Source organism: Octopus bimaculoides, chromosome 1 (genome assembly GCF_046866305.1).
Source record: "Octopus bimaculoides isolate indiv1 chromosome 1, ASM4686630v1, whole genome shotgun sequence".
NCBI lineage: Eukaryota > Metazoa > Mollusca > Cephalopoda > Octopoda > Octopodidae > Octopus > Octopus bimaculoides.
This window is the reverse complement of record NC_142928.1, coordinates 140,330,247-140,342,518: the sequence shown is the minus strand read 5'-3', so window position 1 is coordinate 140,342,518 and position 12,272 is coordinate 140,330,247. Positions and strand designations below refer to the sequence as shown.

Here is a 12,272-nt window from a genome sequence, read left to right as displayed (position 1 = left end):
TTAAAACCGTATTTAAAATTTTTTTTTAAAAATCGAAAAACAGCGGAAAGTTTTGGAATTATCACAGATAGGTGGGGTGGGGGAATATTTGAAAAAAATTTGTTATTGGATAATCGTATTAATTCCATTATGCAGAAGACAAAATCAAAAAATTTTGTGAAAATTCTTAAAAATAAAACATGTTACGTGCTTCGATCAGAACTCCGCCGACCTTTTCTATTTTGCAATTCGTGTTTGTGATGAGCGATATAAACTTAAAAGGAAGTTTTTTCAGAAACCCTGTCGTTTAGCTGTTGTTTCTAACATGTCGGAGGTGACATTTGCGCCCCACTTTTTTTTTCCAAAATTTCTTCGGGTTCCTATGTTTTCGATATAGGAGATAAGGGTTTTGCTCAAAAAATACGTTTTCAAAATTTTAATTTCCCGCTCCTCATCCTAATTTTTTAATTTCTAACTTTTTTCGAATTTTTACTTTTTTTTTTTGTAATCACGTAGAAAACTTCAGAGCTTACGGACCTTTAAGAATTAAAAGAAAAATTTTCTTAAAGAAGCACCCAAATTCTTTTCCCCACCCTCGACCCATCACATCCCCACATTCAAAAAGCTTTTGTTTCACTTTTAGCATTTTTGAAAGCAGGGAAGTTTTTCCAGAAATAATGTCGTTTAGCTGTTGTTTCCAGCATGTCGGGTTTTCTGGTGGTGATCTGATATTTTTGATATATGGCTCTTTCAGTAAAATTTTACGCCTACGTGAAACATCAGACGAAAGTGAAACATTCGTCTAGTATATATATATATCCATATATCTATCTGTATATATATATATATATATATATATATATATATATATATATATATTATTTTGCTTAAAAGAGTTCCAACACTGTCTGTTTTTTATGTTTTATTTATATTCTTGCAGAACTAATGTGGGGTATAGAATATGGAATATACAATATATAATATAATATACAATATACAATATAAAATAAAATAAAATAAAAATGGATGGCACCATGAAAGAAAGTATTGAATGTAGATGAAATATTGAGTGTTCAATATAAAGGATCAAATATATAAATATATAAATATAAATATATATATATATATAAAGGCGACTCGAGTTTCAGGGCTATTTCCCTTCGTCATGGCCGGTATGACAGACTATAGATTGATAGATAGATAGATAGATAGATAGATAGATAGATAAATAGATTGACAGATAAATAGGTAAATAAATAGATAGATAGATAGATAGATAGATAGATAGGTAAATAGAGAGAAAGAGAGAGAGAGAGGGGGAGGTAGAGAGTGGAAGAGTATTTATTTATAGGAGATTTTTATACTGAAGGTCAACAATAAGTTGAGAACGGCTACTTAAGCTTTGAACAAAGTGATAAATGAAAACCGAGGGAAAAAAAGACAACAGCGAATAACGTAACAGAACCAAAAGATAAAACAAGACAATGGAATGGAGTTTATTTCGACCGGCCACCTGTTTGGAGACAATATTGTAAAGAAAAAATACTATAAATAAAGGAAAGAGAAAACAAAGAAGTAAAAGTGTATGTGGTTCGTTTCGTTATCTTTTATGAACTTGACGGTACCATGGTTTTCGTAATACGCGGCGAAACGACGTATTGTCTTTTTGTAAACCAATGAAACGAACTTCTTTCTCAAGCGAAGATCGTGCTAAGCATGTCAAATATTAACCATAACGTTTGGAGTATATATAATAGATATTTAATGTAACATTTACGAGTATAGGTCATAGTGTTACTAAGTAGTATATTTCAGTGCATACCTTTACATGTATTTATTAAGCTCATACAGAGCACCATGTGACAATTTATATATATACTGAAAATGTCATAGTATTGTATGCCTTAGTTATACACATATTGCATGTATAAGTACAATATCTATCTATCTATCTATCTATCTATCTATCTATCTATCTATCTATCTATCTATCTATCTATCTATTTATCTATCTATCTATCTATCTATCTATCTATCTATCTAGCTATCTATCTATCTATCTATCTATCTATCTGGTTTTTGTAACACTGATAGCTATGGAAAAAGAATGCGTGTGGTGGACGCGTTTGAAGGGTCTACAAACAAACACTTTCCTCTCTGGTCAGTCCCTCGTCAACTTTTTCAAGTACCACTTGAAAAAGAGGATGAGGATTGAGAGGAAAGTGTTGTCGAATGAAAGTTTCAATAAAAAATGGGTAAATGTGGCAAGAATGGTAAGAATGAAAGACGACACCATTTTAAGCATAGACTTGTAACAAAAAGAGACAAAAAGAGAGAAGGTACTTACTTTCATGTACCTTTAAAAAAAAAAAAAGCCTGAGGTGACCGTGGTCTTTTCCGTAGGCTTTTCTCTCCACGGATAAACCTAATCTGTTCCCCGTTTTCTTACATTGACTGTGATACACGATCCCTATTGATCGCCCCACCCTTCCTTTTTTTTTTCCCGCGATCCCTTTTGATCGAAATCCCCCCTTTTTTTCCGCGATCCCTTTTGATCGAAATTATCCCCCCCTTTCCCCGCCAAAGAAAAGCTCTACATTGTAATTTGTCCATTTTCTGTATTTAGCCCCGTGTGGCTATAATAAAAAGATATCTATCTTTACCGAACAGACTTAGTCCCCGAAAAAGATTTCGGAGTGTAAGTTTAAATAATATATATATATATATATATATATATATATAAACAAAATTAAGGGATCAGCAACAGGTTGCTTCACCACATACCGAAGTTCAGAAATAGCAGCTAAAAATGCTGAAACTCCAACAGATAGCAGTTGCTATATCTGAACTTCGGTATGTGGTGAAGCAACCTGTTGCTGATCCCTTAATTTTGTTTATAAATGTATAAGAACTTTTAAATAAGTTCCACACCGATAATGGTAAAATTTATTAATTTTTAATTTATTAATAAATTGATAATCCTTTACCCTTTTAATTGTAATATATATATATATATATATATATATATATATATATATATATATATATATATATATATATAAGCAATGTTAATTCTCTAAATGAAGTATTAACAGTAACTGCACGATATAGTGTAGTATATTGCCACTTAAGTGTGGCTGATATATATATATATATATATGAAGTAAGATGAAGATTCAGATGGAATCAGGTATTTGAAAAGGTATGCACCAGTTAGGGTCGGGAAATGTCTGTGGTTCCGGTCTATGGTTGGTGAGAGTCGAACTATCAGATAGGATATTTCGGTTGTGTACACAGAGAAAACCAACCCTATGAGTATTTAGCGTCTAAGGGGCTGGTCCAAACCATGCGTTACTTTGAATAGTACGTTGTTGGTATACTCTAGGGTGTCCGACAAGTCGTAGATTCCCTTGGTGTATTATAATCAAATAAATAATAACATACGATGGATAATTGTCAGCTCATTACAGCTGCTTGTTATGTAACTTTTTTTAATACAAGAATGAGAACATTCCATCATTATTAAAGTTCTATTGTTTTGTAAAATTACTTTTCATCTGATGATTACGGTCTTTTATAATGATGTAATGTTCTTATTCTCCTATTAAAAAGTCACGTAACAGCTGTAATGAGCTGACAATTATCCATCGTATGTTATTATTCGATTATATATATATATATGTATGTATGTATGTATGTATATATATATATATATATATATATATATATATATATATATATATATATATATATATATATATATATATATATATATATATACATGTATATTACACACACAGAAACACACGCACACACACACGCACACACACATACATATAGATAGATAGATTAGAGACAGGTATTCTCTGTATAGAATACACATCGTAGTGCTCAAGAGATTTGAACTTAAGCAGGTAGACGAATAAATATAAGGGCAAGAAAGTTAGGTTTCTCTAACTTGCTTATGCTTACATTTACTCATATATATATATATATATATATATATATATATATATATATATATATATATATATATATATATATATAAATGTACAGGGGTTGGACAAAATAATGGAAACACCTAGCATCATAACATCATAATTTTGAAATATCTATAAAACCGTCAAAAGCTTGTTTATTTTTATGATCTTTGATTTATTATTAGTGTTGCTTAATATGTTTTGCTAAAATTGCTGTTTCTTTTCAGATATCATCAGAATAAGGTAATTAAAATTCATTAAAATGACAGATTTACCGGACTTTCAAAGTGGTCAAATTGTTGGAGCTCTTATGGCAGGCGCTAGCGTAACGAAAACAGCCGAAATGCTTGTTGTATCAAGAAGTACTGTCCCGAAAGTAATGACAGCCTTTCAGAAAGAGGGAAAAACCTCCTCGTCCAAACGAAATTCCGGAAGAAAACCAAAACTTTTAGATAGGGACCGTCAGACTCTTACGCAAATTATTACAAAGGATCACAAAAGTACAGAGCTTAATGACCACCTCGAGAACCCATTTTCCACGCTGAGAGCTGCAAAAAGCCGGATTTCACGAGAGGGCTGCAATCAGAAAGACACTAATTTCAAAAGCAAACGTTGTAAAGCGTTTAGAATGGAGTAAAAAGCTATAAAACTGGTACCTAGAGTAGTGGAAGAATGTTATTTTCTCGGACGAGTCATCCTTTACCTTATTTCCGACCACTGGCCGAGTATACGTATGGAGACAGCCAAAAGAAGCATTTGACCAAGATTGCCTTCTTCCAACTGTTAAACATGGAGGAGGATCTATGATGATCGGGTGGGGGTGGGGGGCTATATCTTGGAAATTCGCCGGCCCAATGGTTTCCCTTTGTGGCAGAATTAATAGTCAAAACTATTTAAGCATTTTATCTGACCAAATTCATCCTATGGTTGCGGAACTGTTTCCGAGAGAAACGCAATCTTTCAGGATGATAATGCACTAATTCACACCGCTAAAGTTGTTACTGAATGGCATGAGGAACATTCTAGAGAAGTTGAACATCTTATCTGGCCAGCACAGTCCTCAGATCTCAATATTATTGAACATTTATGGTGCATTTTGGTAAGGTGTCCATATCCTCCACCATCATCACTACAAGAGTTGGAGACTGTTTTAGCTGAAGAATGGACAAGAATTCCTTTGTAAACCATTCAAACTTTGTACGAGTTCATACCTCGTAGAATTCAAGCTGTAATTACTGCCAAAGGCAGACCTACTCCATATTAAAATAAATTTGTTTGAAATTATAAGGTGTTTCGATGATTTTGTCCAACCCCTGTATATATATATATATATATATATATATATATATATATATATATATATATATATATATATAATTCTTTAACATGAATAGTGTTGCTAGTGTCGATAGATTTCAATGAAGCTGTCTGTATTTTTTGTAACATCCACTACACTGGCCATGTTGACTTTGGGACAGCTATTTTACATGTTTGTCGAAATAAGCTACTGCTCCTTTTGATAGAGTAAAGGCTACCGTCATTGACATAGAGCGACAGATGGCTGTTTATGTTAGGGAGATGCTCTACGGTGTTGATAGAGAAACAACTACTAATCTTAGTGAAAAAGAGACACTGCTGATGTGGCAGAGTGCAAGCTATTGTCTATGTTGGTAGAATGACAGTTTAATGGTGATAGAATGACAGCCTGTCAGATATTCTCCATATTGACAGAGTGGTAGCTATTGTCCATGATGAATGAGACAGAGGCAGCTAACGTTCATGTTGACAGAAAGTAACAACTACCTTTGAGTTTGATCGAGTGATAACTTCTGTCAAATTGCTAGAGAAAGAGTTACCATCCATGTTGGTTGGGTGACAACTACTGTCAAATTACTATACGACAGTTAATGTCGATGTTTATAGAGAGACAACTACTCTCCATGGTGATATAGGATATATATACTATCTTTGTAGACAGAGAGGCTTACTCGTGTTATTGACAAAGTGACAGCTACAGTTCATGTTGATTGAGTAACAGCTGTTTTTTAAATGTTGATGGAGAGGTTGCTTGCATTAACAATTATTCTTGCTGCTAAAAAAGAAATGAAAAATTGTATATGTTGAAAGTGTGACGCTACTGTAGTCAATGGGTAACTGTTGACCATCGTTGCAATTTTATCACAACCAAGACACAAAGCTTTCGATGCTGCTGTCTACCAGATAGAAAATAATTATGTGTGTAGTATAAATCACATTACCTAAGTAGCAGTTTTATTGTACAATTAGCTTGAAAACATTGTACGATGTGCTGATAGAACTATGCATTTCTCTACCAAAGAATTATATAATGTTAAATGTAATGGTTATCATAATTGTATCTAAATTTTATATAATGTCAGGTATTTTTGAGGGGAGGGGTTTAATCGAGTACATCAACTTCAGTACTGTAATGTATATGATATATTGAACTCATAAGGTAGGTTATCGAACGTCACAATTTCCCTTGAACGGGCTGCTGGTCCATCGCACGGTCACTCATTTTCATATGAGTGGATTTGAACAGTTTGAAATGAAGTGTTTTGCTCGAGAACACAATGCACCGTCTAATCCGGCAATCGAAACCTCATCTTGCAATCGTGAGTGTAACTCTCTGACACTAGGCTACATGCCTTTTTATGTATGTATGTATGTACATGCGTATGTATGTGTGCACGTATGACCAAACACATACATACATACATACATACATAGAAGGAACCAGGGATCTAGGTTAGAAACCGGCACTTTCTCTGTTGGCTTGAAATCTTGAAATAAAACTAAATAACAACATGCATACATACGTACGTTCGTACACACACACACATTCACACACATACGTGTGTGTGTGTGTGTATATATACGATACTTATTTTTAGAATATGAGTTATTTAATTTTTCTTCGATAGGAGGTGTGAATAAGAAGCTCGTTTCTCAATTACGCGACTCTGGGTTCACCCACAGAGAGGTACTTTTCGTTCACAAGAACCTTCCGCCATAAATCTGGGTCGTCTTAAACTATGTGAATGAAATTAGGTATTCAGCAACTGTGCGGATGTCCTTTAAATTGACTATACTTTATGAGTAGCAGTTTCTCCATTCACACGTATAATATAGGAGCCCTTTGCAATAAGGTCATGGTCAGAGTTCTTCTTTGTCTCCCTTAAACACATACAAGACAAACAATTACAACCATTAAATTTAAGTAAAGGCTTCGCTCGTTGTTTTGAACAAGTATCATAATTTCTAACGAACAATGTAGCGATGTGTCTTAGTTGGGTGAAGTTAAGAGGAATCCGAATATTTTGTGCGGCTTGAAGTTGAAATAAATGCATGAACAACGAAATGGACGAATGCAAGAACACAAAAATGCAAGAACACAAAAGTAGACAATAACCTATATTTCCATTGCCCTTAAAAATGGAATCAAACATTATATGTATGTATATGTATGCAAGAATATGTATGTATGTATGTATGTATGTATGTATGCATGTATGTATATAGTTCTACAAATATTTATATACATACATACATACACATACTCATATATGAATGTATATATATATATATATATATATTATATATAATTATATACATACATGTATAATACACACACATATATACGCACGCGCATATATTTTAAATATATGTTCACAATACTACACACATACATGTATGTGTTTATGTGTGTGTGTGTATGTATTATATATGTACGTATGGATATAGATATACAAATACATATATACAACATAGACATATATATATATATGTATATGTGCATATATATATATATATATATATATATATATATATATATATATATATATACATGTATATATATATATATGTGTGTGTGTGTGTGTGTGTGTGTATGTGTATATGTATTGCACTGTTGTTATGTATTTGTATATCCATATCCATTCACACATAATACAAACAGAATTCAGGTCCCCCCCACACATATACACACACATTTACACACTTACAGACAGACATATAACAAGTTGCACTTCTCCATCCCCTTGCCCCTTCTTTCAAGAAGAAAACAGAAGAAAGAAGAACTCTAAATTGGAGTAATATATGTGACAAGTGGACCACGTTAAGTACAACGCAGCCTAAATCTCGAGCCAAGACGTGAAAGTACGAGGTTCCGCGCCGGCTATTGAAAGTGTCTTCATTTTGAGTTAATTTACTGCTAATTGCTTTACATCTCTTTCACAGAGGCTTGCTTCAAGCAGAGATGGAACTGTGTGTAATGGTATGCCAGCGGCCAAAACAGTTCAGATAAAAGAAGAGTGGAATATACGACGTAACAGTTAAAGAAAATAGCGACTCATAAATAAAACAAAACCAGAAAATAAAAGAAAAAAATAGTAATAAAATCATAAGTCTGAAAAAATCTGCAAAGTATGTGTATATGTGCATTTGTGTGTTTGTGTACACACGTACACTCTAACACACACACACACATGTATGGATGTGTATATATATATATATATTATATATATATATATATATATGTGTGTGTGTATGTGTGTGTGTGTGTGTGTGTGTAAATGGGTGTATGTGTGTATATGTATGTACATACATGTCTATATATATATATATGCAAATATACATGTATACATCTATTTATACACACATATATCATGTTTTAACCCAAAATAATAAAGACAATATGTATGTATTTATATAAGTATTTATCTATCTATATACACATATACATTATTCATATGCATATACACATACACACAAACACACACATAATACACACAAACACACACATAATACACACACACACACACACACACACACACACACACACATATATATATATATACGCACGCATACATTCACACACACATAAATAAACATATGTACACACGTATATGGTCTTTTTGTTTTGGCACTAAAACATTAAAGTGCTCAATATACTCTTCTGTCAGAAATGTGTAGAGTCTGATATATGTTCATTGTACACAAGATAAGTAGGATGTTTGGATATATAATCCTGCTTACGTCAACACTTTCTCTCACTCAATCACACATACTCACACAATTCGAAACATTCACGCATCCATTTACACACGTGTGTATGAATACGGACACTCTCATATGCGTCTCTATGTGCGCATGTGCTTCGTTCACTTTTATGCTCTTGTACTACAGAAGAAGCAGACCCCTCTTCCCACACACTCACCCACGCACAGATATACCTGTATGCATAAGTGTAAAATTTGTCTATCTATCTACCTACCTATCTATCTATATATGTACACACACACACACATATATATACAAGTATATATATATATATATATATATATATATATATATATATATATATATATATATATATATATATATATATTTATATATATATATATATACACATGTATATATATACCTGCTTATTATATATATATATATATATATATGTATATATATATATATATATATATATATATATATATATATATATATATATGTATACTTATGAATTTACAGGAACACACAAACACACAAACACACGAACATATATATTTATTTCTGTGTTGATAAGGTTCAAACGAAGCTGAATCTGAAAATTGTTTCTCAATACGTGATACAGATATAGTGTTTCATTACGTGTTACTACGCTATATTTACAAATTCTCAAACCACGCTAAGTCTATAATTTAAAGAGACCTGTTTAAATCAGGCTTCTGGAATCTCAGCTAATGAAGAAATTTTTAAAGGTAGCACCCCACGTCACTATCAAGCCATAAGAAACAGTGTGCTCACCGAAGAAATCTCATATATCAGGACGGATAGAATTAGACCTTGTAATTGGAATATATGAAAACATACGAACATAACCTGGTTTAATCCGCCATACAACCCTGAATTCGTCACGGTAATCAGTGAAAGATTCTCCTTCCTACTCAATAAACATTCCCTCGGTGAACACAAGTGTTATAAAATTATTAAGCCAAATACTGCGAAATAGTCTTACTTTCGAGCTCCAAAGTTAGCGCAGAATATCGTTTCCTCTTATTAAGGGGTACTGTCTTGAAGGATTTTTAGATGAATGACTAGCTCCCTGTACTTATTGGTTTTAGAAGCCTAGTATTAACTTTATCGGTCACTTTTGCCTAACCGCTAAGTTATGGGAACATAAACACACCAATAATGCACCTAGCGATAATATTAATAGCATCTATGGATACAATTTCAATTTTAGAAACCTCAGTTATTGTTCCATCAACTCAAACTACTAGGGAAAATGTAGTATAGCAGTGCAATATTATCACTAGCTCTTCAAACGAGGAATGTATTGTTCTAATCTTTGTTCATTTAGAAAATCATCAATAAGGAATCCAGCAGTGTTATCAAGCTATCTCTGGTATTTGAAGGAACCCAATTTAGAATATAGTTCTCAATAAAAATATTAACCAAGGATACACCTTACAAAAACACCAAAGAACACAATATAATTTATGTACTGAGGAAGCAACAGGTATCCTATTGACTAAAACAACTTTTAAGTAAAAAAGAAATCGAGAAAGTAACGCTCTGCAGGCATAAATTTATATGACTTTCCCTTTGTCTTAGCGTAATTTTTCGTCCGCACATTTGTAAACTTCTTTATTCTTTTCCTTTTTTTCTCTGTATCTATTCCAGCACTTGTAGCAAATAAAAAAAACATTATTATTGTCATTTTTGTTGTTGTTGTTATTTATGCGATGAATTAGTAGAATCATTAGCGCGTCGGACAAGAAGCTTAGCGGCATTTCTTCCGGCTCTTTACGTTGTGCGTTTGAATTCGGAGATCAAATTCGTGTTTGATCTTAATGCGATTAATAAAAGTACCACCTTGGCACTGGAATCGATGTAATCAACCCCTAAAATTGCTGGGTTTGTGACAGAATTTGAAAAATTCTTCTTCTTCTTCTTCTTCTTCTTCTTTTTCTTCTTCTTCTTCTTCTTCTTCTTCTTCTTCTTCTTCTTCTTCTTCTTCTTCTTCTTCTTCTTCTTCTTCTTCTTCTTCGTCTCATCACCATTTTTGCTGTCGCTCGGAGAATCATTAGCATGCCAAAACAAAATGCTTAGAGTAATTTCGTCCGGTTTTACGTCCTGGTTTCAAATTCCGCCGAACCCGACTTTGCCGTTCATCCTTTCGGGGTCGATGACATTAATATCAGTTGAGCCCTGGCTATCCCCACTCTCCAAAAAATTTCAGGCCGTGTGCCTATAGAAGAAAGGATTATCATTATCATCCTCCTCATCATTATTGTTTTTGTTCTTTCTAGGACGGCGCGCTGGTAGAGTCGTTAGAGCGTCAGACAAATTGTCACCCCGTTTCTTCTGGTGCTTTATATATTGGTTTCAAATCCCCGAAATGATGAAAGCAAAGTTAACTTGCTGAGATTAACCTTGACGTTAATTCTTTCGGGGTCCATAAGTACTGGGGTCGATGAATTCAGTTAACCCCTTCCCCTCAAAACTGTTGGCCTTGTGCCTAAATTAGAAGCAATTATTACTGTTGTTAGTACTGTCATTAATATAAATATTATTGCTGTCATGATTACTATATCGCTAAGGCGGCGAGCTAGTAAAATCATTAGCGCGTCGAAGAAAATGCTTATTGGCATTTCTTCCGACTCTTCATGCTCTGAGTTCAAATGTAGCCGAGGTCGATTTTGACTTTCCTTCTGTTGGGGTCGGTAAAAAATAAGTACCAGCTTAGCACTGGAGTCCGTGTAATTGAGAACACCGCTGTCCCTAAATTACTGGCCCTGTGCAAAAATTTATAACCATATTTATCATCATCGTTATTATCTATGCAATATTAAAAGTCTGTGATTGCTTGCTTGCGTGACTGTCTGTAATTTTATACAGCCAAACCGGCATATAATGGGAAAATTCTCTGAAAGTAAGGTACCCTTGAAATGAGAATACAACGAAATAAAACAAGTTTCGTGTAAATCGGACCACGGAATACCGAGATACGCGTTTTTTTTTGGGTAGGGGTTCCACTAATTTAAGCAGTGTGCCCTTTACTGTGAACACCTGGATAGTTTTGTTTGCGTGCTTGCTTGTGTGAGTGCTTGTCTGTAATTTAATGCAGCCAAACCGGTGGTACACTGAAAGTAAAGTGTCCCTGAAATAGGAATACAAATGGAATAAAACAAGTTTTGCGTGAATCGGACCACGGGTTCCCGAGATACGCGGTTTTACGGGTACCTTTATAAACTGCCAAGCCGGAACATAATGGGAAAATACTCTGAAGGT

The 12,272-nt window shown here is 33.6% G+C and overlaps 1 long non-coding RNA gene across 2 annotated transcripts in view; it reads left to right on the top strand.

Annotated features, from left to right (window-relative positions):
- LOC128248885 (uncharacterized) overlaps positions 1–9,277 on the top strand; it is a 46,404-nt gene extending 37,127 nt beyond the window's left edge. Inside the window, exon 4 of one of the 2 annotated variants that reach the window (XR_008265028.2) lies at positions 8,220–9,277. This is a non-coding gene — a long non-coding RNA (uncharacterized LOC128248885). Of the gene's footprint in view, positions 1–4,186; positions 5,247–8,219 lie in introns of those variants that run through there. The other variant, XR_008265026.2, reaches the window with a different exon arrangement.
- Positions 9,278–12,272: the final 2,995 nt, after the last annotated feature.